Source organism: Malurus melanocephalus, unplaced genomic scaffold (genome assembly GCF_030028575.1).
Source record: "Malurus melanocephalus ecotype Western Australia unplaced genomic scaffold, MMel_1.1 scaffold_2, whole genome shotgun sequence".
NCBI lineage: Eukaryota > Metazoa > Chordata > Aves > Passeriformes > Maluridae > Malurus > Malurus melanocephalus.
The window spans coordinates 6,112,064-6,136,313 of NW_026623234.1; the positions used below are offsets into that span (position 1 = coordinate 6,112,064).

The 24,250-nt window shown below is 40.4% G+C and overlaps 1 protein-coding gene across 13 annotated transcripts in view; it reads left to right on the top strand.

The window, feature by feature from the left end:
- The first annotated feature begins 1,025 nt into the window (after positions 1–1,025).
- The window catches only part of NUMB (NUMB endocytic adaptor protein), a 92,064-nt gene continuing 68,839 nt past the window's right edge, over positions 1,026–24,250 (top strand). For 11 of the 13 annotated variants that reach the window (XM_057366401.1, XM_057366465.1, XM_057366512.1 and 8 more), the window contains exon 1: positions 1,026–1,101. The gene's annotated coding sequence lies outside the window, so the exon portion shown is untranslated. Of the gene's footprint in view, positions 1,102–1,198; positions 1,220–24,250 lie in introns of those variants that run through there. The other 2 variants (XM_057366409.1, XM_057366425.1) reach the window with 2 other exon arrangements.

Consider the following 24,250-nt stretch of genomic DNA (forward strand, 5'->3'; position numbering starts at 1 on the left):
TTTTTTTTTTTTTTTTTTTTTTTTTTTTTTTTCAGCTGAATGCACCGGGAGCTGTTCTGGCTTGCATTTTGGATAAAGTAGCTGCTTGAAAGTCTGGTGAGATGAGGCAGCTGTTGGAAATACGCATTCCGGATAACGCGTTCAGCCCAAACCCCGTATGTGCAGTCACAAGGGTGCTGCTCCCAGAGGGTTCCCCTGGGTAACTTCCCTGTGAAGYGCAGCCTCCCTGCTGAATTCAGCACCTGGTACTGTCTCCACCTCGGAAATGGAGGCATGCTAGTGTTTCTTGGGCCCAAGGAAGGATATCCCGAGAATATTCGGGTTCTCAGAAAGTCTCAATCGTGTAGTTTAAAAGAGCCTGCTCGCATTTTTCCTGCAAGCCTGGTCTCTGGCTGATATAGGACATTACGGTTTCTGGAGCGCTGGCATTAGCAGCACGTCTCACTGCAGCCCCAAGGGAAGGTGTCAGTCACCGCATGTGGTTTATCGGGGGGAAACCAAGGTGGCACTGGGGCTRCGGGAGCCATCCTCCTACTGGATGCCACCACTCTCGCAGCTATGAGGAGAAGAGATCCACGGCTGAACCGAAACGGAGACAGGCGGTGAAAGGCGTATCCCCCCTTAGTGGAGCAGCGGGATGCCAGCCGGGGTGTCCCCGGGAACCGGGCGGGCCCGGGCCCTGACCCCAGCCCGGCAGCGGCCGCCGCCTTCCCGCCGCGCCGCGCAGCCGAGCCCCGAGTGGGGGGGGCGGGCAGCGCCGCAGTGGCACCTCGGGCAGCCAATCCCGGCACGCTGCTCGCGCAGCATCAGCCAATCAGAACCCACAGCGAGAGATTGGGGGCGCCAAAGCCCCGGMGTGAATAAAACACCCGGGACCTGTGGGCGGGGATGGGCGGGGCCCAGGCTTTGACGGGCGGTTCCTCCCACCAATCCGAAGGCCGAGTTGTGGGGTGCGTGGCCAATGGGCCGCCGGGATGGGCGTGGCTGGCGAAGGGGGCGGGAACGGCGACCGGGGGGCGGGGGCGGAGCGGCGGCGGCGGCGCTGCTCGGTGGCGACGGGCGGCGGAGGAGGCGCCGGAGGGAGGCGGCTGCGGGCAGCAGGTGAGTACGGCCGGGCCGCGATGCGGAGAAGGGCCTTCGCCGCGGGGGGCAGCGGCTGGCGGCTGGAGCCGCGGGCGGGCGTGCGTGACGGGGCCGTGCCGAGCCCCGCGGGGCGCGGGTGGGTCCGGCGGCGGCGGGGGGGGGGGGGGCGGGGGGGGGGGGAGCCCGGGGGCGCGGCCCGGGGGGGGGGGGGGGGTGGGGTGGGGCGCGATCCCCGGGTTGCGCTGGAACGGGGCCCCGGTGCAGGTGGAGCCTGCGGGGGGCGGCCGCGGCACCGAAGGGCCCTGCGGGGAGCACCGAGCCACTGGCCCGAGGGAGCGACCCCCGGGGCGGCGCCGCTTCCTGGGGCTCTCCTGGGGCTGCCTGAGCCTGCGGTCTCTCCTAGGCCTTGAATCCCGGCCAGGTTTCCGTCAGAGGGTCCCTCCGGCGCGGCCGCTCCCGGGCGCTTTGTATCGCTTGCCGCCCCTGCGTGGCCGTGGGAGCGTGTGGGGGCTCCGGGAAGTAGGGGCTTCCCCGAAATCCGCCGCCTCGTTTCAGCTGGGGCTGGGGCGCTGTGAAGTTCGGGAGGCGTCGGGACGAGGYTTTTAAGGCGATGGCGCTGACGACCCAGTCTGGCAGCGGGAGTTGTAGGGGAAAGGGCCTCCGTGAACAGCGGGGCTCGTCTCTTTTCASCCGGTTCGTGGCTTGGCCGGTGCCTCAGTGCGTGTGAGGCAGCCCGCCAGGCTGCACAAAGGAACAGCCGGCCGGGTTCGGCCCGTCCTGCGGGCGCAGGAGGGATGGATGAGCAACAGCGTGCGGGGCGGGGGCTGCGGCGGGCCCGGGGACATCGCCTCGCTCCGTGCTCGGTGGGTCACGAAGGGTTAAAATGCAGCTCCTGTTCGGAATATCCTTAACTCCTTTTATTGCGCTCACGGAGATGAACAGTCTTCAAGAACGATATGATGCATCCCTCAGAGGAGAGTTAATGTCTTGCAGCAGCTCCGGTCTACAACTCCTTGGGTCCAGTGGATTTATGTAACCTACTCATTAATGGTTTATGAAATGATAAGGGAGCTTTTCTGTGTGCTGTTGTGTTTTCCATGTTGCTGTCAATATTTCCTAATTCAGTTGTCCGGACTAGAGGAAGCTTATAGCTGCCGACAATGTCTATTGGTAGCATTTAAGGGGTTTTGCTGTGCTCTCTTGTTGTTTGTATTTTTGACCATTCTGTGTCTCGAGATAGGCTACTGAATGAGAGTGGGTAAAATGGAAGRCACAGTCATTCTCTTTGGCTATAGTAATACTTTCGGTATGACTTGTAACAAAATGTGTAAATATTTAAATGGATTTCTGACTCAGTTCTATTTGACTTATTGATCTATGGTTACTGCTAAAATGGTCATTATGATTATGCAGAAGTTAATAGTTACCATAGAGAAACAGATTTGTTTTTCTGTTCATCAGTGAGTGTTTTCCATTTCTTCATCTCTTGGCAATTCTCTGTGGAAATGCTGGTTTTTTTCCTTAACAGAAGTCTTGCAGAAGAAATAAAAATGCAAACAGAAGTCCAAACAATGAATTTGAGATGTGTTCCTCCTTGCCTGTGATTTTAAGACTCTTGATACCCTGAGTTATCCTGCAGTAAAAATCTTTTTAATCTGTAATTGCATGAAGTGTTGGTTTTAAGCCTGAGTGAAAATTCAGATTTACGGAGCTCCAAACATAACACATCAAAGATCTTTTTTTCTTAAAGTGTACATGTGAAATGCAATTCAAATCAGCCATTTAAATCCTTACTAGCAGAAAATTTATTTTTCATCCTGGGAATTAATTCCCTGCATTTATTATTTAGCTGAAATGTGTGGAAACTGAAGGCACATGTAAACTAGACAGAGTAGACAAGTTTGTTTATCTTCTCAACCTAGTGTTGTGAAACCTGATTTTGTGTTAGTAGTTGATAGCATTATGCATTTAGGAAGAAAAAACCCCAAACCAGCAAGCCACATTGGGCTCATAAAACTTGCTAGACTTCTAAGTCTTACATTTTGTAGTTTGATAGAGCTGCTTGGTGTTGGAATGATCCTGCCAAAATGGTTGTGATGGGATAAATGCTTTCTGGAAGGTAGTGAAAGTCCTTGCAAAAGTGCTTCCCTCCCCAGGAATAGGAGCTATTGGGAAAAACATATTCCGATTTTTTTATTGTATGTTTGTGAGTGCCTGTTACAGCACTATGCAGGATCCTGGAATTCTGCACATAGCTTGTTTTATTCCACTAGTAATATTGATGGAGCTGCATAACATTGGGGAGAAAATTAATTGCTGTAATGCTATGGAAATTAAATCTTCTGCTCTCTAGAAAAAATTATGTACAGAATCTGTCAGGTAAGAGATTGGCAGCCTAAGCTGGTATAATTGATTACTTTGGAGTTGTATCCTACTTATTACACTCCTCTGACACTTTGCTGACTTTTTTTTTTTAGGGGAGGGGTCAAAATTTATCTATATTTTTATTTGTTTTGCCAGCTCATCAAGCAAGTTGGGTTTAAACTAATGTGAAATTATGTCCTTAGTCTTGTTTTTGGAGTTTACTTTGATCAGTGAACGTATATTAAAATTACAGTTTTCTTGTTCAGTCTCAATTGATCTCACAATTTTAATAAGTGAGATTTGAGCATAGTGCCTTTCTTCTGCAAAGTACCAAGCATAAATTCAATTCAGCTAAGACTTAACATGTCCTCTACAGTCATATTATTGCATTATCACCAGAGCAGCTTTGATTTTTCTGCCAAAGCTTTCACCAGAAGGATCTGTTTTCCCCTGTTAGTCTKTCTTTGCTGATCCAGCTGAAAACRGTYGTACAGAAAAATGTTAAGCTTCGGTTGGATCAACTGCCTGAACTGACTTCATGGCTATACAAATGTTATTGCTTGCATAGGAGGAGGAGAAGTCTGTGGCCACTCTTTGCTGAAGCAGCTCGATTTTAGTTTTGCCTAAGCTTGTCAAGAAACTTGGCAGCTTAAACTGGAGCTCTGGTAGTCCTGTCTCCTTCTTGACTGTGCATCTTCCTCTGCTGGCAAGGAAGCCTTTGACACCTATAGTTTATATCCAAGTGACAAGGTGCTTATGAAGCCTATTAATTGAAAACTTTCTTTTTTATACATTATCAGTATAAAAATATAATAACTTTTTATTATTAATATACAGTGTAATAGCTTTCARTATATTATCAGTAATAGCCTTTTCATATATTGTTACAAGTTTTTATATAGGGTGTTAGAAACATACAGTGTATCAGCTAGATGTAATCCAGCYGTCTGGATTGGTACATAGATGCGTAAAATCGTCAAAGAGCATAAATCAGAAAAAGTTTTGAAGAAAGTAAACAAGTAGATGTTATAACAAAAAACAGTAAAGAGCACTAATAAAAGCTTAGTAGAAGCACAAGACAGTCAACAAAATAATAAAAGATAAAGACTTAAAAAACTAAGAAAAACCATGAACATCACAACTGTGCATGCCCTGAMGACAAAAGTAAWAAGTCCACCATCATGAAGATGCAGGTATCTCATTAGAAAAAGACCCCCACAACCACCGAAYTAAAGATTATGGATGTGTACTTGCAAAACTGTAATATATTGTATYTCTGTGCCCATATATAGTAGTGGGCGTAGTGACAATAGTAATATTATACAGTAAGCATGGTGTAAATAGTTGCCAATTTTAACTGAAAACAAGTAGATTGAGAGATCCCCCTCACCTCCAGCGCTACACCAGCGCTGCAATAAACAAATACCTGCTCTATAAATGCCACTCTATAGAGTTTTATTTTTAAGCCTTTTTCRAGCATCACCTTCATGGCTGTGAGTTAAGCAAAGTCAGGTAGTTAATGAGATTGGTAATTAATTGCTTTTTTTTTTGGTTGAATTTTGGCTAGATCATATAGCTAAATAGTCTGATCATCCCGGTCTGGGGRTGGAAATGGGACTTACCATTGAAGTGAGGTTTGGAGATGGGATCATAGTAGCTCTGATTAAAATTTCTTCATGGCTTTCTGGAACTGTACATTTCTATCAGCATGACYTGGGCTAACAAGGGCCTGTAGCAAACTGTTTTAAGCTGGTTGAGCAGATAAAAATCACAACAAATTGGAGAGTGTTCTTCCATTTCTCTCAGCTGGCATGTTGATGTGGGTGGTAACAGTAATGAGTGGAGGATGTGGAACTGGGGATGTACTAAGCACAGTAACCTCAGACTGGCACAGCTGTGTCTGGAAGAGGATTTGTTCTCATCCTAAGGAGTGGGATCCATCAAATGCTCATTTTGAACTCATGTTCTTTATGGTGTATAGTTAAAGCAGATGTTGCATCAGAAAGAACAAAATTTTAATAACAAGCAAAATCAGGAAGACTGTTCTGTTACACTGTGCAGGAAGTGTTTTTTTATTGTGATATGTTTTGTTTGTTTGTTTTGTTTTTTTGTTTTGTTTTGTTTTGTTCCTCCCCCCATTCATTTTTTTCCTTTCATCCTGTATTTGATCAATACAGGACTTGCAACTGGTGGACCTCACTGTGGAAGCATAAATGGCATAATCTCAGATGCAACTGCAGTTAGATATTCATTCAGACTTCTTTGAACTGTGTGGTTAGGAGATAGCTCTGAAAACGTGAATTGCTTTGTTTGGCATTTGGCTTAGATAGTAATTCTTTGTGAAGTCCTGGTCTTCTGTAGTATTAATTGCCACATGTGATGGCTTTAAGATGTTTCTGGATACTAACTCTTGTTTCTGCAGAGCTGTGACTGAAAGTGTGTCAGGACAAATTCATTTGCGTGTGAGAAATTGCTTGAAAGGAATAGGTATGCCAAAATGTAAAGGTGCTCTTTAGGAAAATGTGGAACCATTWATTTCAGAGTCTGGGGATCTGACACAAGCTCTTGGCTTCTTTGAGTGCTGAATCTGTAGGATTTTTGAGGTTTTGCTGTGGGTTTTGATACTGAAGCCAGAGCTGAAGTTGTTACTCTTCTAGGTGAAACCATGGTTTCAAGTACAGTGTATTAAGACTTGGACCAAACTGTWTGGAATCTTTTTCTGATTACCTTTCCTCTTCTGGGAAACAACAGATTGGAACTTCCTGGTGCAGTGGACTGTAAATACTCTAGCTATACCTAGCAAGTTTACTCTTCAGAACTGCTTTCTGTAGCTGTGTGCTTCATCACTGGCTTGGGCTTCTTCAGTCATCTAAGAACTACAAGCGCTACTGAGGCTATTAAGAAAAAACATGTACTTGGCCAGAAACACTCTTACTGCATGCTAGCKGTTCTAAATTTGGATGTGACCACTCTTAATCAGTTTATTTTTCTGGGGCAAAAACTTCAAACATCAATGATCTCTCTTTCCTTCTACTTTTAAAGTTGTTTAAACTTCATTRATTCAATTCAGGCTTGTGTTGGGGCTCCACTGTCAGTGGTGAACTGATTTTAGACTGTTAAAGAAGCTTATTTCTATAATCCACCAGGACTAGAGATACCTTGGCATTTCCAGGGCTGGTTAATTTGCTGATGGGCACCACTGAAGGTGTAAGTGCCAAACTCTCCTTGTTATTTAGTTTGCCTTGTAGTGCTGAGTGGCTGATAAATGCTTGGGTCTTTAGTTAGCTGATATCTTTGTGTGTTGACTTAAGATTTTGAGTGAGGATAGTGTTCTTTCAAAGGCATTAATTCATCAAGTGCTGAAGTAAAAATCTGTGGAGACATGTGAGGGAATTTGTTCCCCATATGGAGGAATGACACAAATAGCAATTTGGTTCACAATTAATATAGGCTGGGTCTAGCTTTTGTTTAGTAACTAATGATAAAAGTGTTGGATTTATGTTTTCCCACAGTATGAGGGAAAAGCTAGTATGTTCCTGCCTTCCAAATGTGTTTAACAGTAAACTTCTAATTTTGTTCTTGGATGCTTTTTCTGGAACTCAGTAGCACTAGAACAGTTTACGTGAAGCAAAGAGCCAAATACCATAATCCCATGAAACTTAATTGCTGGGCRTTTTTTTCTCTAATATTTATTTCTTTCTTAGTCAAATTAATAATCTAAATTCTCTGGAAAAAAAAGAAGTGGGTAGTTTTTGTTATAAAAWGACAGATGGTATTAGTTTGATTTGGACAGGTGGCTGTAACTGCTGGGCTACAGAGCTGTATAAGTTGTGCTTTAAGGGTTGTGGCTGCCTCATGTCTCAGCAGTAGGACAGATGAATTTTCCAACCTTTTCTTGTGCTTTGCTACTATGCCTTTAGCATATACTTTATTTTTTTTTAAATGAGGCTGGATGTTTTATCGTGAAAGTCTGCTTAACATGCTATTTCTGCTGACTCTTTTTGATTTATATGACACTGTTTCCAAAAAGCCTGTGAGGCTTTATCTGGTCTAAAAAGTCCAAGAAAGAACTTAACCATTGTTAGTGTGGTCCTAGTCAAGGTTTAGTGCTTTTTGCTGGGCTGGGGTTCCTGTGCAAGTTCTTCCTTGTAGTTCTGATCAATGCAGAGTCTACATTTATGTTGAGTCATTGCATTTCAGGCTAAAATGTACATCACCTGTGCATCAAATTCCCTAAGCCAATCTGAAAATCCATTTATGAGAATTAAATTTTCTAGTTTGAGGTCTTATATAAACCAGACTTTACAGGATTCAGTGGCTGTAATGTTGGTTTTGCTTTTTGTATTTTCGCACATACTTACTGATAGAGCAGMTTTTTGGGGTTTCTTTCCTCCCCTCCAGTTGAATTATCAGTAAGCTAGTTAACAGTTAGGATTAGTTGTGGGCTCTCATGTTAACTGGCCTTGAACATTTTCAGAGTTTAAAATTCATGTCCAACCTTGCTTGTGTCTATAAAGTTTGGTTTTTCTGTGTGGGTTACAGTGTCTGTGTGAGAAACATTTCTTATATAAATGTGCTCTTTCTTTAACTGAATTTGCACAGGGTAGCTTTGAATGGGTGTCATGACATTTGCATGTGTATTTATTTACACATGAGGGTTGCTTCCTCTTTTTTTAAATGACATTAATTTATCAGAGGCGATTTGTTGGTTTGAAGTGCCTCTCAACTGTGCCATGCATGGATTTTCCTATGTCGGGTAAGCAGCCTGTAAAAAGCCACTCAGTCTTTGAAYAAGTGGGCGGTCCTGTGTATTTCTCTTAGCTTGGTAGCAGAAAGCCAGCCTCCTGAATGGGAATGAAGGACTGCAATTCAGTTGGTCTGTATCTTTTTGCTAGGATATTTTCTAAAGTGACTATAAAATAGTTGGTTTTTTAACAACCTTTTCATAGCTGATTTAATGTATAATTTAAGCTGTGGCTTGAATTTACTGTATGCGGCTGGCAAATGGAGGACAGTCATTGAATGTTTTGTCAAGCTCTTTGCATGTATTCTGGATAGGTGTATCATACTAATATTCAGTAAGGATTGTTTATCATTGTAAGATTGGCGTGGCACAAACTTTYAACAGCCAAAAGACATGAATATTTCTTTGCTGTCAGGTGGGGTATGGTACACCCCTTTAAAAGTACTATCCAAAATTTTTCCTTGTTCTTAGAAGTACAGAATTTCTTTCTCAGACATGACCTTTATTAACCTATATGACATCATATAGATTCCTCTGTCCATTACCTCACATTCCAGATATAGTCCTGTACTTAAATTTGATTTTCAGTTGCAGTAAGTTATTCTCTGTRTAATTAACTCTTGCTTTGGACATCACTTACTTTGCTTGTTAGAGTTCATTCTCAAAGTAGTCAGCCATATCCACAGTGTTCAGCATCTTGTCCATGTGCAGACCAGGGGCATAACTGTGACTAGAAGAGACAATATGGTTTGTCAGCCCACAGAATTTATTAACTTGAAGGTAAGGACCCAATTCTGAAAATCATACAGGATAAAGAATATTTATAATTCAAGCAGAGAAAAAAACCCATCTCTACCACAATACCAATTTAACAGCTGTACTGTAGACATAGTTCTTACTTCTGAGTCAGGCAGTGCTGAGTTGGGAATACAGATACACCAAATACAGTGAGGTTGTCTGAACTGTGGCAATTTTATTCCTGTTTTGGAAATCCTAGGGAAGATGAAGAAGGAGATGATAAAAATAATTATTTTTGAAAAAATCCAGGATGAAAATATTTCTGATTCTGTCTTGATTTCCTTATTCCTCAATTTTCTGCTTTAATTTSTTAATAATATACTACAATGTTTAGTTGTGAAGGAGTTTCATAACTTTTTTTGGGGAAAAAAAAGTTTTCCACAGAATGGCATGCCTTCTCCTGTTGGATATTTTCTCTCATCTGCAAGAATTTGTTTGATTTGGTAGTGTATTGCTCTCTTTCATCTCCTGCATTTCAGACAAAAAATATTTTAAAATTAGTTATGCATTCAGAGGTAAGAAACTTTTTTGGAATGTGATGGAGCCTGGATTTTTCTGAGATGCTGGATCATGACTTATTTCCAGTCTTGCCTGGTGGCAGCTAAATTGAATTGCAGTTCAGCATCCCAGGACTGTTTGATTGTATATTTCTTTCTCAGATTGAATAAACGATAAAAACTATTTCCTTTTTTTCAGGTTTGTTTTCAGCAGGATCAGTCCCTGTTTTCACTTCTGCAAGCACTAGCCCTGGAGCTATGGGTGGGGGAGGACAGAGGGGCTGTGCTGTTGCTAAAAGGAAGTGACATGGATCCGGTGCATACTGCTAATGTAACTATGATGTAGTATGTTTTGGAAATGGTCCTGCCTGCCTGTGTCCCTCACCCTCAAAAGATCCCACCTGAAATGAAGGGTTTGTATTCAGCAGCTCTTCCTTGGAGTTTCTGCTAGATGCATAAGTGATTTCTGTGGCACAGGTGGTGATGGCTCTCTCCTTTTCCAGTAGCAAAGCATCTATTGGTCTGATTATGTGAGCAGCCAGCTGCTGATCATCTTGTTACAGAACCCGGGTTTCAGAGATGGGAACACATCTTAAATCCATCGGTGACAGTGATGGTGCATGTCCAGACTGTCATGTTGTCTTGTTGTTTGCTTCTGGTAGATACCAAGGTTTTATTTAAACCAGCTTGGTTCTACTCACTGCCTTGGCTCTTGCTCTTCACATAGTGTGTCACAGTCTAGTGGCCAGACTTAGTTCTGTCCCCTTGCATAATGGCTGTGGAAGTGTGGGTTTCTGCAAGTAAAGGCTGTGCAGCCATCTGACCAGAAGTAAAGAGTAGTAACTAGATGGATGTCTATGTGTTTGGTCTGGGTAAATGCTGCACGAGCTTCTTTTCCTCTTTCAGAGACAGTCTTTTGACTTTCTGTTGTGCATCTTCACAGTGAGACACATTTCATGTATAAAAACTGATCAATTGCAGCTAGGTTTGCCTTTATCATCATGRAATAGCTAATGATTTGTTGACTCATGTATTTGAGATGGCACTGCATCCAGTCTAGTCCTGTACAGAGATACCAAATCAATTTACTTTGAGTTCTCCCACTTTCTTCAGTGGCAAGGGACTGGCATCTGCCAGTCTTGCATTGTATCACCCCCAAATTATGAGGATGGCTGTTCTTTGGTAGGTGTAAGTGTCTATTGCTGTCATATTTTGAAATTCAGCTTAGAATTAATCCCAGGATTTGATTCCAGATATACTTYGTGGCATTTGTAGATAATGCCAGCAGTTCATGACCAAAAATTGTAGTTTTACGCTGCACTTCCCTTGGTTTTTCATGTGGTGCAGTATTTATAAGGCACGTGTGGCTGTCAGGGCTCTAAACGGTACTGACTTAAAAGTTGCAGACCTAATTTTTAGGATATTCTCATTTCATAAATTTGGGAAAATATGCTGGGAATTGCTTCTCTCCACAACTGTTTACGTGGAACTGTGAATAGGCTTTTTACTCAGGACTTAATAGCCCTTGAGATCTAAACAATGAGTTTGTTGAATTCTGGTAATTCCTATCTCTTGCTTCTTTTAGGGCACTTCATCATTATTGAAGACAGCGATTAGTTTAGGGATGTAGCAAGGATGGTCTTGTTTTTTTTTTTAGTTTTTTCCTCAGAAGTACCYCATCTGGTGTTTTCATCTTTTAAATACATAGTTTGTTTGATGTGTCACGTGTAAGTAATGACTACTTATTTAGCTTCAATATGCTGTTTAACAGTTAATGTTCCCTGGTAATCGTGGTATGGAGTGTATGGAGATCAATCTCATTTATGCATAGGTGCTAAAGAAAGCTGCATTACTGTATTAAATTAGGTATGGCATAATTCTGTGTTTACTTTGGGGACTTCATTATCTGCTGTTTTAAATTTGGAACTAGGTTACAGGAGTTCCTGGGTTTTCATGCAATTTAGAAGTTGTTTTTATTTTTCTAAAGGTAGGAAATTGTGTCCCCTTATCCTTCCCACAGGCCTCTAGTCACAATAAAATTTGTAAAGGTCTTAACCAAGAGAACTGTCATTAATATATATGATTTCTGACATTATTATAATTTCCTATTGGAGTTGAGATCAATTGAGTTCAAATGTGTGGAAACTGCATGAGGTGATTACTGTTTAGAGTCTAAATGGAGCATCTGAATATCAGGAATTCTGATTATCAGAAATGAGAAGAGGCATGGGAGTAGCAGATTGTATGATTCTGTGAAATCAGTGAAATAAATCTAGTGTGTAGGACTTGTTCAAAATAGAATTCTTATGGTACACAGGAATTAAAGGATGTTGAAGAAGATTGCAAATTCACTGCTAATTTTGCAAACTAAAATGATTCATGGTCCAACACAGGTTTGTTGAGAAGGAAACTGGTTCATGGATCCTCTGCTTTTTTGTTTTCCTTTTTCCTTTCTGTTTTTTTTTAAGTTTATTTTCCAATTCTCCTTAGTCTCTTTCCATAGAACTGCAAGGCAAAAGGTGCAGGTTCTATTAGTGAAAGGCAGATTTGTGAGGTCTGGCTTAATTTATATTTTGTTCTACATATCTATTCGCTGATAGGTTACTTGTAGTTAATTCCAGAACACTTAATTTTTTCAATATTAACATTTAGGTTCTTGCCGTGCCAAACTCCAAGTGAATCATGTTTTAGTTTCCCGCACATGGTGTAAGGTTAGAAATGGAAGAATCTCATTGATATGAAAGGATGTTTACTGCTCAGTGTAGAAAATAAGACACACAGACTAGACTCAAGTCCTCTTACTTTCTAGCTTATAACCCTTGGGATTTGTAGTTGTAAGCCTCTTTGGAAGTTTAAAACATTTYTGTGGTTAATGGGTTATTCCTTCTAACATATGTCTGATAGGTGTGCCTCTAGACAGGGTCATGAGATTCAGAGAAACAGACAAAGATATGAGCTGTTAGTTCAAAAATGTATTTCCCAAGCAAGTCCGTTCCACTAGCAAGTATTTTTGATCCTGGTAATGACACTACTGGGGATGTCTAAGGATGTCCCAGGATATGAATTCTTAACCTGACTGCTGCCACTGAAAGAACTGTTCTCACTGTCCATTGTAAGCTTCGGCTGTGCTTTTTGTATTTGACTTTCTCATAAACCATAATCGTTCAATAAAACCAGCACAAGGTATTTTCTGCCGCTKTGATGAGCTGGATTGTCTCCAAGTGGTCTGGCAAATGGCTGTTAAAGGAAGAACGGGAACAAGGGGGAATGCCGGGCGGTTGGGTTGATACAGCCACCTCCTGCAAACTGGTTTTAAACGTGAAAGATTCATAATTTAAGTTGTTCAATCCACAGAATAGAGAATAATTCATAGATTGTTTAACCTATTTCAGTTTCCATCTGGAAATGGCATACTGATGATTTTTGAGACGAGAGGAGAGCAAAGGAAGTAGTTTATGTGTTTCGAGAGGGCAGGTTGCACAAAGCAGTAAAGAAAAAGGAACTACCCTTGAAAAAGGATGGTGTTTCAACTTTATTTGAGGGATAAGTGTTTTATGTCATCACTTTGAAGGTGTTCCTCATTCCAAAAAAAAGTAATAAAGAATGCACTGGACTAGAGAGTTGGGCTAAGGGCAAGCAAAGCCTTCTAGCCCAGTTGTGAGGGCCCCCTTCTCAGGAGGAGAGAATGGTGAAAGTTGTGGTGACTGACGTGTGGCCCTATTTTCCCCCCCCTCCTTAGTGTGTGGATGTAACACTCTGAGTGTATTTTTGCTTTAAACAGGGGCTGCTTGGTCAAATGCCAGTGGGTTGATATTACTTGGGTGGTGGTGAACTGCACATGCATGATTAGAGGGAACGAGTGCTGAGCTTACACGAGAACAGCTCCATCAGAGAAATTCAGTTATGCACAACCTTGAGCAATGGCGAAGTTTAGGCTGTGAGAAGAAGGAAGGAGGTTATTGCTTGTGGTCCCTTAATGTCTGTTTTCATCTCACCCCATTGCCTACTGCTCTTTCTGCCTCTCGAGGGAAGGAAGAAGCAACTCTTGTCTGTGTAGTCTGCGTAGAAAACCTTGTTTATTTCAGGAGCCACCTCTTACATAGAGGTCTGAGCATTGATTTTTTGAGACAGATGCTCTAATGGAAATAAGCATTTATATGTTAGTTTCTGAAATGTCTTCAGTCAGCTATTGCTTTCAGAAAGGCTGTGGTGTATTTCTTTCCTTGAAACCCTGAGGCACCAGGGTGTGCAGGTGCAGCCACTTGCCTCAGCTGTTTGGTTCAATCTGTAAAATTCCGTATTTTACTTGTTAAGGATGTAGAACCATCAGTTTACTGTATGTAACATGTTACAGGCTGTGGCTGTGACATGGTCACTGTTACTGTATTCGGTGTAAGTGAAGCCTCAAGCCCGTACCTTTGAACAGTTAACTTCCTTAGTTAACCACTTACCTTCTTAGCAAAGCAAAGGGCTGTAGCAGTACCAGGTACCCACATCTGGATTGGGAACATTGTAGTTGATGGTGAGGTTGTTAGTCTCAAGTCTGCCAAGAATACAGAGTTTTTTAAAAAAAAAAAAAGTTTACTCTAAATAGCCCTTCTAAAGGAAACCTGAAGTATAAGTGAATTTAATTAAGTTGGAAAATTCATCACATGGGTCAGTTATKAGGGACATAAACACCTTGTATTTATGGAAGAGTTGAAGAATTTCAGCCATGAAAGAAATRCTGCATGATCATAGACTCAGGAAAATTTATTTGGGTGGGAGGAAGTATTTAATTTCAGTCTGCTCCAGCCAACTTTTCTGTAATACTCTGTGATGCTAAATGCCAAGTAATCAGTGTTTTTAAAAGTTATTTTGAAGTAAACGTGCATGCTCCATATAACCTGGGAGAAGAAGCTGAATATTAAGTACACTTTGATCTGCTTTCCTCGTAAAGGTGCCTTCTGTGTTTATTCAGCTATATTTTAGTACTTCATCCTTACCATTTCTATGGAATTTTCTGACTGTTAGTCTGAATTCTCSTGTTTCTCTGAAGAATGGTGGTTGAACTTTTCTGTGTTAAAGTCTGAATTAAAATAGGTGGTAAAATAGCAGAATTTGAAACATGCTGCCATTATAAAGCCCAGGTGCTTTTGCCATTTAAACACTGTAATCTATTCCTGCTCTTTGTTTTAAAAGCCTCTAAATTTGATAGTATTTGTAATTCACTGATGGAATGTTAGTTGTGCACAAGGAATGGTCAGTTGTGAGAAATGAATGTATACTTTTCTCCCTTCCCCCATCATTGTGGTGTGTGACACTAAACTGACAAGTTACTTGCTGGAGCACAGCTGTGATTTGGCTCTTTTTGCCGAATGGAGTTGTCAGGTCTCCTGTGTGTTAATGTTTTAAAGCTGATCCATTAAGCTGCATGTGTGTGTTGGACAACTCTTACTTTTATGCCTAAAGAAATGAGGGGTTATTTGTATTAYGATGTCTTCGAAAATGGGTGTTCTATATAAAGGTTCTGTATTAGAACTTTTGCCAGTTGTTCTGTAATTTATAAATCTCTGTATGGACACGCAGTCAAATTTTTTAAATCAGAGACTTTATCTATGCTAAGCAAATCAGAATCAGGTATTTTGTCCTTSTTGTGCGGGGCCTAAGATCAATTCCTTCTGAATTTGGCAAGCAGCTCCTGCATTGTTTTCTGAACATGTTTTTTAAATTAATTGTTTATTATTCTATTTTTTAAGATTCCTTGATGCCTTTATCTTTGTGAAATAGCTTGTATACGGGCACTGATGTGCTGCTGACAGGTGTCAGAGTGGCATGGGTGAAATGAAGTGTGAGACTTGTGCTTAGATGTGGTGATAGTCCTACAGATATACCTTAAGAAGAGAAGTCTGAGCCTGAGGAGAACTATAAATAATGGATGCCTTTGAGCACTGTTTAATACAAAGGAGATGTTAAGGTAATGAAGGTGATTGATAATCCAAGTTATTAGCTGACATCCTCCCTCCTGAAATGATTACTTATGTAATTCATTTGATTTTCTTAAATTACATAGTGAGAATGAATTGTCTTTGGTGAGTTGCCTCCAGTCCAGCTAGTTTTGTGGTTTAATTCTGACTAGCAGTTACTTTGGATTCTGACTTTGCAACTGTTCTGATGTGACTTCCCTAAGAAGAAGCTCTTCACTATAAATATGATCAGGTTTGCTTCGAAGTGAAGAGTTGAACATAAATAGAAGTAGGAAAAATGCTGAGAGTTCAAAGTGAGAATGCTTATTAGTGGAAACATTGTGTGAGGCTTTTGGAGAGCAGCTTTTGTTTGATTCTGAAATAGTCTGAATGAAGTCCACCTTTTTATAATTGATATTTAAAGGGTTTTTTTCCTACTTATTTCATAAAACTTGATCATGAATAAAATAAATTTTCTTCTTGTCAAACCTGGTTTTCCATTATTCTTCAAGTGGGAAAGCTTAAAACTTGTGGAAAACTTGAAAGCACTGATCTTATCCTGCAAAAACACATTTTCATACTGAGTAGATGAAACAACATTTCCTGCTTCTTTCCRTATGTGGCATTCGTGTTCAAAGCAGGCAGAGCTTAAGAGGAAGCTTTTACCTGGGTATGGTTTCCAGCTCTCATGCCTTCAGATCAGCACTCTTCCTCTCAMTCCCACAAGTGTCCTTAGGACGACTTTGCTGCCTTTTGCTGCTGTAGGTCAAAGATCAGGTTCTGGTTTCAGAGTGATTGCTAACCTACAGGCTGATTAAATTGGGCAAGTGAAGATCTTCCTTCAGAAGCAATGGAGAAGTCAGTGCACAGTTACTTTCCATTGTGGCCTGTTTTATTAGCACAGAGATAATGGTGTCTGCACCTAAGAATTACTCAGACCGTGAGCAAAGGTATGTGTTGCTTTAAAACTCTTGCTGTTCAAGGTAGGTTCTGCCTCATAGCTCTCGGGTCCCACGCTGTGTTAACGAAAGCAATGATCCTGGGTGAGGCAGGCTTAGAAGTCTTTTCTTCCTCCCACAGTCTCAAGGTCTTGTTTTAAGTTTGAGCTTTTTATTTTTTAATTTTTGGGGGTTAAAAAATATAGTATTTCCTGAATACAAAAAGGGTGTGTTCAAAAGATACTTCAAGGAGAGAAAAGAAAAACAAGAAATTAAATAATTGAGCTTTTAAGTACACAGTGAGGACTATATATTTAAATAGGGGTGACTTGCAAAGCTTCTGTGTTTGGGGTTTTTTTTTTTTTTTGATTTATTGGTTTTGGTTTTCTTTTGTTTGGTCTTTTTAGTTTTGTTTTTTTGTTTACTTTTTTGGTTGTTGTTTTGGGGTTTTATTTGTTGGTTTAGTTTGTTTTTTRTGGTTTTTTTAGTGGATGCTGGAGCCACCGGGTCTGCTATGATTCTTTTAAAATAAATTCTGGATACGCAAGAGAGGGGTGGATCTCACAGTTATGACAAGTCACAAGTATGTAATTTAATTTCTCAATTAGTTCAGTCATGCCAACTGAAGCATTTCATTCTTACAGATTCAGTACTGTTCATGATTATCTAACAGTTAGAATTTGTGTTAAGAGAGGAAGCTTAAACACACAGAAATCCTCTCTGACTGGCTTTGTTGAGAGTGAAGATATATCCAGTGAAGCAGACAGCATAATTCTTAAATGCTGGGTAAGATGGAAAATAAGTATGACTGGAAATAGGTATTCAACTAAGAGGACTTGAAATACGAGGCCTTGTCTATAGGAATCTTTCCTCTAAAGGCAATTCCATCCTGCTAAGAGAGAATCTTGGGTCAGTTGATAGCAGTAGAGATGGAAGAATGGCCATTTCCAGTTTGTCCCCTGAGTCTCATCTCTGCTGGGATGATGGCATTGTGAACCACAAGTGCCTGTTGACAGTTCCTAAAGGGCATTTGCTGTTTTTTTAAATTCTGACTATAGGACACTGAAAGCAGGCTGCTGCTACCCATAAAGAGTTCTAGAGGCACTAGGAAAGAGAAAGCCTTTTAGGAAATGGTAACATCAACTTTTAAGAAAAGGGCTTGCTTTTTGGTTAAGATGATTTTAGAGGTCTTTGTCATAATACTGTTACCAAGCAAACATGAAATCTCCATCTTTAAATAAGCTTTGTATTAGTCTTCTGTCTTATTCTTAGCACAGCTTTTGGCCACAAAATAGAGCTTAAAAATAATAGCTGTATAGTGAAAAGAATATGTATATCTGGAAACCTGTGCTGATACTGAAGCATTTGGTATCCTTACTTCTGGCACTGTTGGAAAAAGAAATTCTGCAATAGGTAAATTTGTCAGTAGAATTTGAGTCTAAAACACAGAGACACGGAAAATAGGTTTTCCTTTTGGAGTAACTGTTTATGAAGGCAGTTTGTCCTTCACAGATAGATAATCTGTAAAGGTAGCTGAGACATCCTGGAAAGAAGGATGGGAAAGTGGTTGTATTTATTCACTATCTCTTCTGTTTTGCTCTCAAACTTGAAGGCAGTTCAGGTGTTTAGAACAGAAAAGGCTGAATTTCTCGCACGCTTCCTTTGCTTTGTTAAACTGGGTGTTCTTAAAAATGTATATTCAAATGAAGCAGGACTAAGATAAGGTCTAGTAATTGTAAATAACAATACAACAATACCAAGTTCCAGTTGCATACAAGTGTTCTCTTACATCTGCATTAAAGCATTCTTGTCTGCTTTTCTTCTTTAGTTGTTTGAATGAAGGCAGACATTGATTTCTTTGAAACTTTCAGTATGATGGATTGAGTCTTTGAAAGGTTTGCTCTAATAAGTGAGGGGAAATGTGTCCAACATCCAAAGGAAATTGTGAAATGTAGTTTGGTAATCAGTATAATGTGTTTTAAATTTAGTCCTTGAAGTCTACCTAGCGGAAAAACTATCAGTATTAGGGAAAGCTCTTGGTGTTAATGAAGTAACTAACTAGAAAAGCAAAGTCAGATTTAATTTAGCATTTACCATTTGACTCCTATATGTTTATATAGCTCTACTGAAACAATTTCTTGCACTGTCAAGATTCAGTTTACCTCTTCTCAATGGTTTCTGTTACAGTATCTTAATGGTACTTAACTATGAAGTTCCAAGTGGAAGAGATTTTGTTAACACTGAAGAATTGTAAAAAGCCTTTTTAAAAAACATTTTCTGCTAATGATGTTGTTGGTGCAGATGGAGTAAAAGGGCGAACTTGCAGGTCGTAGGTTGTACTTTCTGAAAAGATCAGCTACATGTTATTGTTAGCTCAATGCTGCTGTGTTGAGCCATCAGTGGCTGCCATCCTTTGGAGCACTTCCTGAAGTGCTGGGGCATTGGTGTGGGGCTGGTGTTGCACCCTGGCTGGCTRTGAGAAAGGTAGGGTGTGAGGTAACTCTGTAGCTCCTTGGTTTTGAGCTGTGGACTTGGGCTGATTCTTTTTGGGTGGGTCCCAGGCTTTGTTGCAGGGGACAATATGTGTGCTATAGCTCAGCCTGCCTTTATCTTGTTTAAGGAGAGTCTCTGTGGTTTAATTCAGTCTGTGAACAGTGGGGCTGTGCACAGTTTGATCCCAAGTTCAGACTTGTCCACTTTTAGATAGTGCAGCTGCCATAACTTTTTTCCTGTCTCTGGAGGAAAAGAAAACCAACCCAAACTTCGCCTTGTGGTATCTCTTCTTCATCCTAATAGAGTTAAAAAGGGTAATATTTCTTTATCAGCAGAGCACAGCTTTCATTCCCATAGCTCTATAAAGCTCAGTGGTGTGGAATATGTTTTAGCACATCTCTGAATTGATCTATTTCAAGTATACTCTGAGAAACTAAAAAAAAAAGAAAAACAAACCCAATAGCAAAGATAAATGCTTAGACTTTTAGTGAAGAGTGTCTTAGCCCAGGGTTTGAGTCACAGGCAGAGTTCTGTTAAAATTAGTGTGGGATCTGGAATACTATTCTGTCAAAATACTGTCTAACTGATCCCCTTCTTTATAGTTTGTGATTCGGCTTAGAGTACATATGTTGAGATAGCTAAATGTTTGGCCTTTGCTTGTGCCAAACACACCCCAAGTGTGAATTTATGAAATTCCTTGTCAGGATAGTGAGGTGCAGAGTTCCTCTTTGTCTAATGTAAGGACTCTGACACCCTATTGAGTACATGGGCTCATGTAGGCAGTCCAAGTGTGTTTGGGTAGATGTCATTAATGAACTTGGCCCATAGTAGTTCTGAAATTTTTGTCTAACTCTTATTTTCTCTAAGCACTTCTCGAGAAGTATCCTTCTTTTTAGATGATGTATGTTAGCTTGTATAAAAGTGTACCATGGTGAGCTCATTGAACTTAGAGGCATTAGGGACTGGTATCTCAGGCTGGGAGGTGCTCACTACCCCAGCAGCTCCCTTTTTTTGTAAGAGAGAAAGGGGTCAGCTGTAAAGTATAACCAGTCTTGTCTCTGGCATGCAGATAGCCACTCTCCATGTTTAACTTGCTGGTGTTAGGTAAGGCTCATGTTGAGTCTGTTTTCTTATTTTGCTTGATTTTTTCCAGTGGTACACCAGAACTAACCAATGTAGTCAAATGGCAAATCTTCTTCTAGGTCTAAGTATTTTATAGTTAGAAATTAGATGCAATACAATTTCACCTAAAGTAGCAAGTCTGTGCTTTGTTTGAACTATAGCTTATGCTGTAAATCATACTCTACATTTTTTGTTAAACTTCAAATATTGGATTCTCCTCATATACCTTGGCAAGTTATTGCAGTGTCTAAGAGTAAGCTGCACATGTTCATCTGGTATCAAATGCCAGCTACTTGATCTAGCAGGAAAAAAAAACAAACAAAAGATGAAAAGAAGTTTAAAGCCTTTGTCATTTAGGTTATGACCTAGTTGTTGCTTTACTTTTTATTGCAGAAGTCAGTTAAGAAAAATGTAAGTACTCAGTTTTCATTTATGTGTGGGAATGGGATGAGCTTCTCTTAAAATATGGGCACCTGAACTGTAGGTATCACTTGGGGATGATGAAGATGGTGAGTGAATGGACTGTCAATGGGCTTTCCCTGCCTATGTGTTCCGAGGTAATTTTTTCTGTCTTTTACAACATCAAGTATTCACCTCATCCTCACTTTCTTACTGGCATAACTAGAATTCGTGATCATCTCTAGTTTAGCCTGTATTCGTTTTTTGTGTGTACATGATCTTTGTTTGACTTGTAATCCACATTGAACTAAATTCACTGTTGGAAGGAATTTGTCACCATGAGTAGTCCTTTATTGCTGCCCCTGAATTTGTCAGTTTCTGATACTGGCAGATTATGCTGTTCAATATTCTTCTGTGCAGACCAAAGTTCAGCATGAGTAGTATTAGGCGTAACACTAATCTCTGTTGGACACAAATAGAAAATAGAAGCACCTTCTTCTTTCCCTAATGGAYTTCTATTTACCTGCTAATCCAATTAATTGATCACATAAGTCGACATTTAACCCAATCAAAACAAGGATTGTGCAGCTAAATTTTAGGGGGTTTATATGCCTTTATTTAACGCTGTGAAATGGTGATACTTGAGGTTAGCTTGTGATTATGGTGGTTTTTGGGACAGAAGCTCAGAACTTATGAGATGAATAGTTGAGATTGCACTTTGTTCTTTATTTGTTAAATATTTGTATTATGAGGGTCTGGAGACTTCTGTGTAGAGAGAAAAGAAAGATTTTCTTACTTTATTAATAATGATTAATTTACAAATTAGTAATGTAAGAAGCCATGGTTTACAAATGAGTTTAGTATCCCTTCCATTATTTGCTGAATAGCTAGTATGGGCGTTGCGAGGGCGACCAAGATGTGAAACAAACATTAGAATCTGTGGAGTGTTCCTTCTAAAAGTATATTATTTTCTGAACATGAAAGTTCTTAGTGTGAAAAGCAGGATATGAAATAAAATATTTCTACAGTGTGGTTATGGCTGRATTGCACAAGTCAAAACTTGTCCTTTCCTCTTTACCAGGTATGAACTGGTTTATGTGCACTCTAAATAGTGCATAGAATATGTTTCAAATTAGTCTATGCTAAGTTGTTTAGATGAACTTCTCTGAAAATGGCTCTCAGGAAGATGGAGTTTAGTATTGTATTATGCACATTTTTCCAACGAAGTTGAAAAAGTTGAAAAGTACTTCACGGCTTTTTTTTTCTTTTTTTTTTTTTTTTTTTGCTATATGTGTCCAAACTTCTAGCAATGAAGCCAGAAACAGCAANTTTTTTTTTTTTTTGGTGCAAAATGATGTCCAAACTTCTAGCAATGAAGCCAGAAACAGCAATCCAGAATCTTTAAAATAATATTTTGTTCCATACATGTGAAAGCAGATTTTGAAAAAAATGTTGCTGGAAACCTCAGATGGCAACCTTCAATTTAAAGGGATAGTAAAATGAGTCATTCTTAAAACAAAAAAAGAAAGTCTATAGTGTCTTTTGTTCAGTAATAGGAAAAGGATTGACTCTGGATATGAAATGCTGAGCTTTATTGCATTTGCACTAGGCAGAATTATTAACATTGTATTGTAGAGGCTGTGGCACATTTTTGGCAAGCTGATACATTCCTCCCTTTCTCTGTTGCTTCCACCCACTCAAGAGCTTTTGTCTTTTCTATCTGCTTTTTGAAGAGAGAAATGTGGTACGAATAAAGACCTCTGAAACTGTAACTCGAGTTTGGATTTGATATAAAGCTAAACTGTTACCATAAATTCAGATTACAGAAATACACAAAACTAAAAAACTTTATTTTTGTATTTAAATAAAGCCAAATATAGTTAAACTGTAGTATCAGGCAGTAGGGAATTAGCAGCTGACTTTTGTAGCTAGTACCTGGTAGAACTGAGTAATGTCTATTGTGAAAGTGAATTGTGCCTTCTCCGTGTGTATTTGTGTATCAGCTTTTCTCCTTTGAGAGAAGGCTATTATGAAAGATGACAGTGAGTTAAATATAAGAAAAGCCCAACACTTGTCATCACAAGAAGTGTATGATAGTGTGATGCCAACTACTGTCATGTTCTATTTTTAGCAAATATGAACTTGGTCTGTGGTTTTACTCAGAAATCTTGGTCTCTATTGGCTGAATTTGTGGAAGAGGAGTGGAACCCATAATTTTTTTGTTAGAATGGTAAGAATTTTTTGTCATCAAACCTATTGAATGCCCCATGAACTGTATCTGAAAATAGCTACTTGCCATGAGTTGATACCTGGGAGGATTCTTTTAAGCCTGTTGTATGCCAAACCCYGTTAGAAGGTTCAGAGGTGGCTCCATACACTGCACACACACAAGATCTTTTATGAGCAGTCTTGGAATGCTACATATGTGGTTGTTTCTAAAACAAACAGATAGTAACTCTTCCCCTCTGCCTCTGTTTATATATAGATGCAGATGAATTAAAAAGCTTGATTCATCTGCAGGCGGCTTTTTATTTATTTAATTTATTGAAATAAAGAAGTCTATAAAAAGTAAGGCACTTCTTTAAATGGATAATGAAGTAGTTTAGGACTAATATTTATATAAATAAGTATTTTTTATAAAGCTAGTAATATTTAAAGAAATTTCACTATGATGTTTTATATCTAAGGCTGAAGAATTATGTTCCTGAGATGAGAAGGGGGAGGGGAGAGGGGGCTGAAGCTGACTCTTTGTAGCCAAAAATATCTAAAAAGAAGGCATAAATAGTAATACAGATTTTTCTTTTAAGGTTTTCTTCAAATTTTATGCAGTAATACATTAGGTTTGCATGGCAAGATTTTGGTAGTGGGAGGGGCTCAGGGATGGCTTGTGAGAAGCTGCCAGAAGCTACCCTCACGTCTGACATAGCCAATGCCAGATGGCTCCAAGGCAGAGTTGCTGCAGTGGTGGGATAAAACAAATTTAAGAAGGAGGCAAAATGTTACTGCATGGGAGCAGTTACAGAGAGGAGTGAACATATGAGAGAAACAGCTCTGCAGTCACCAAGGTTAGTGAAGGAGGGGCAGGAGAGGCCCCCAGGTGCTGGAGCAGGGATTACCCAGCAGCCCATGGTGAAGACCCTGGTGAGACAGGCTGTGCCCCTGTCGTCCATGGAGGTCCAAGGTAAAGCAGACACCCACTTGGAGCCCTGGAGAACCCCTGCCAAAGCAGGTGGGTGCCCAAAGGAGATCGAACCTATGGGAAGCCTGCGCTGGAGGATGCTCCTGGCAGGACCTGTGGCAAGGAGAGAGAAGCCTAGGCTGAAGCACGTGTGCTGCTAGGACATGAGACCCCAGATGGGACCCATGCTGGAGCAGTCTGTTCCTGAAGGGCTGTACCGTGTGGATGGTCCCATACTGGAGCAGTGGATTCATGAACTGCGGCCCACTGGAAGTTGGAGAAGTTTGTGGAGGACTGTCTTCCATGGGAGAGACCCCATGCTAATGCAAGGAAGGAGTTGTTTCTCATTGTCCTACTCTGATTTGGTCAAGACTGTTTTGCCTATGATGGTACTTGGTGAGTGATCACCCTGTCCTTATCTTGACCCATGAGCCTTTCATTATATTTTCTCTGCTCTGTCTAGTTGAGGAGTCAGAATGATGAGAATGTCTTTGGTACACACCTGGTGTCCAGCCAAGGTCAGTCCACCACAAAATCATAAATATTATATGAAATTTCTGAAGAAAACAGAACAGCTAGTAATTTGATAGTGGAAGACATCTGGTTGCTTCCAGACAAAGCTTTTCAAGTGATGGCAGATACTTWAAAAAGTAATCTAATTAAGTATCTTGTCTTAAGGAGCTCGCCAT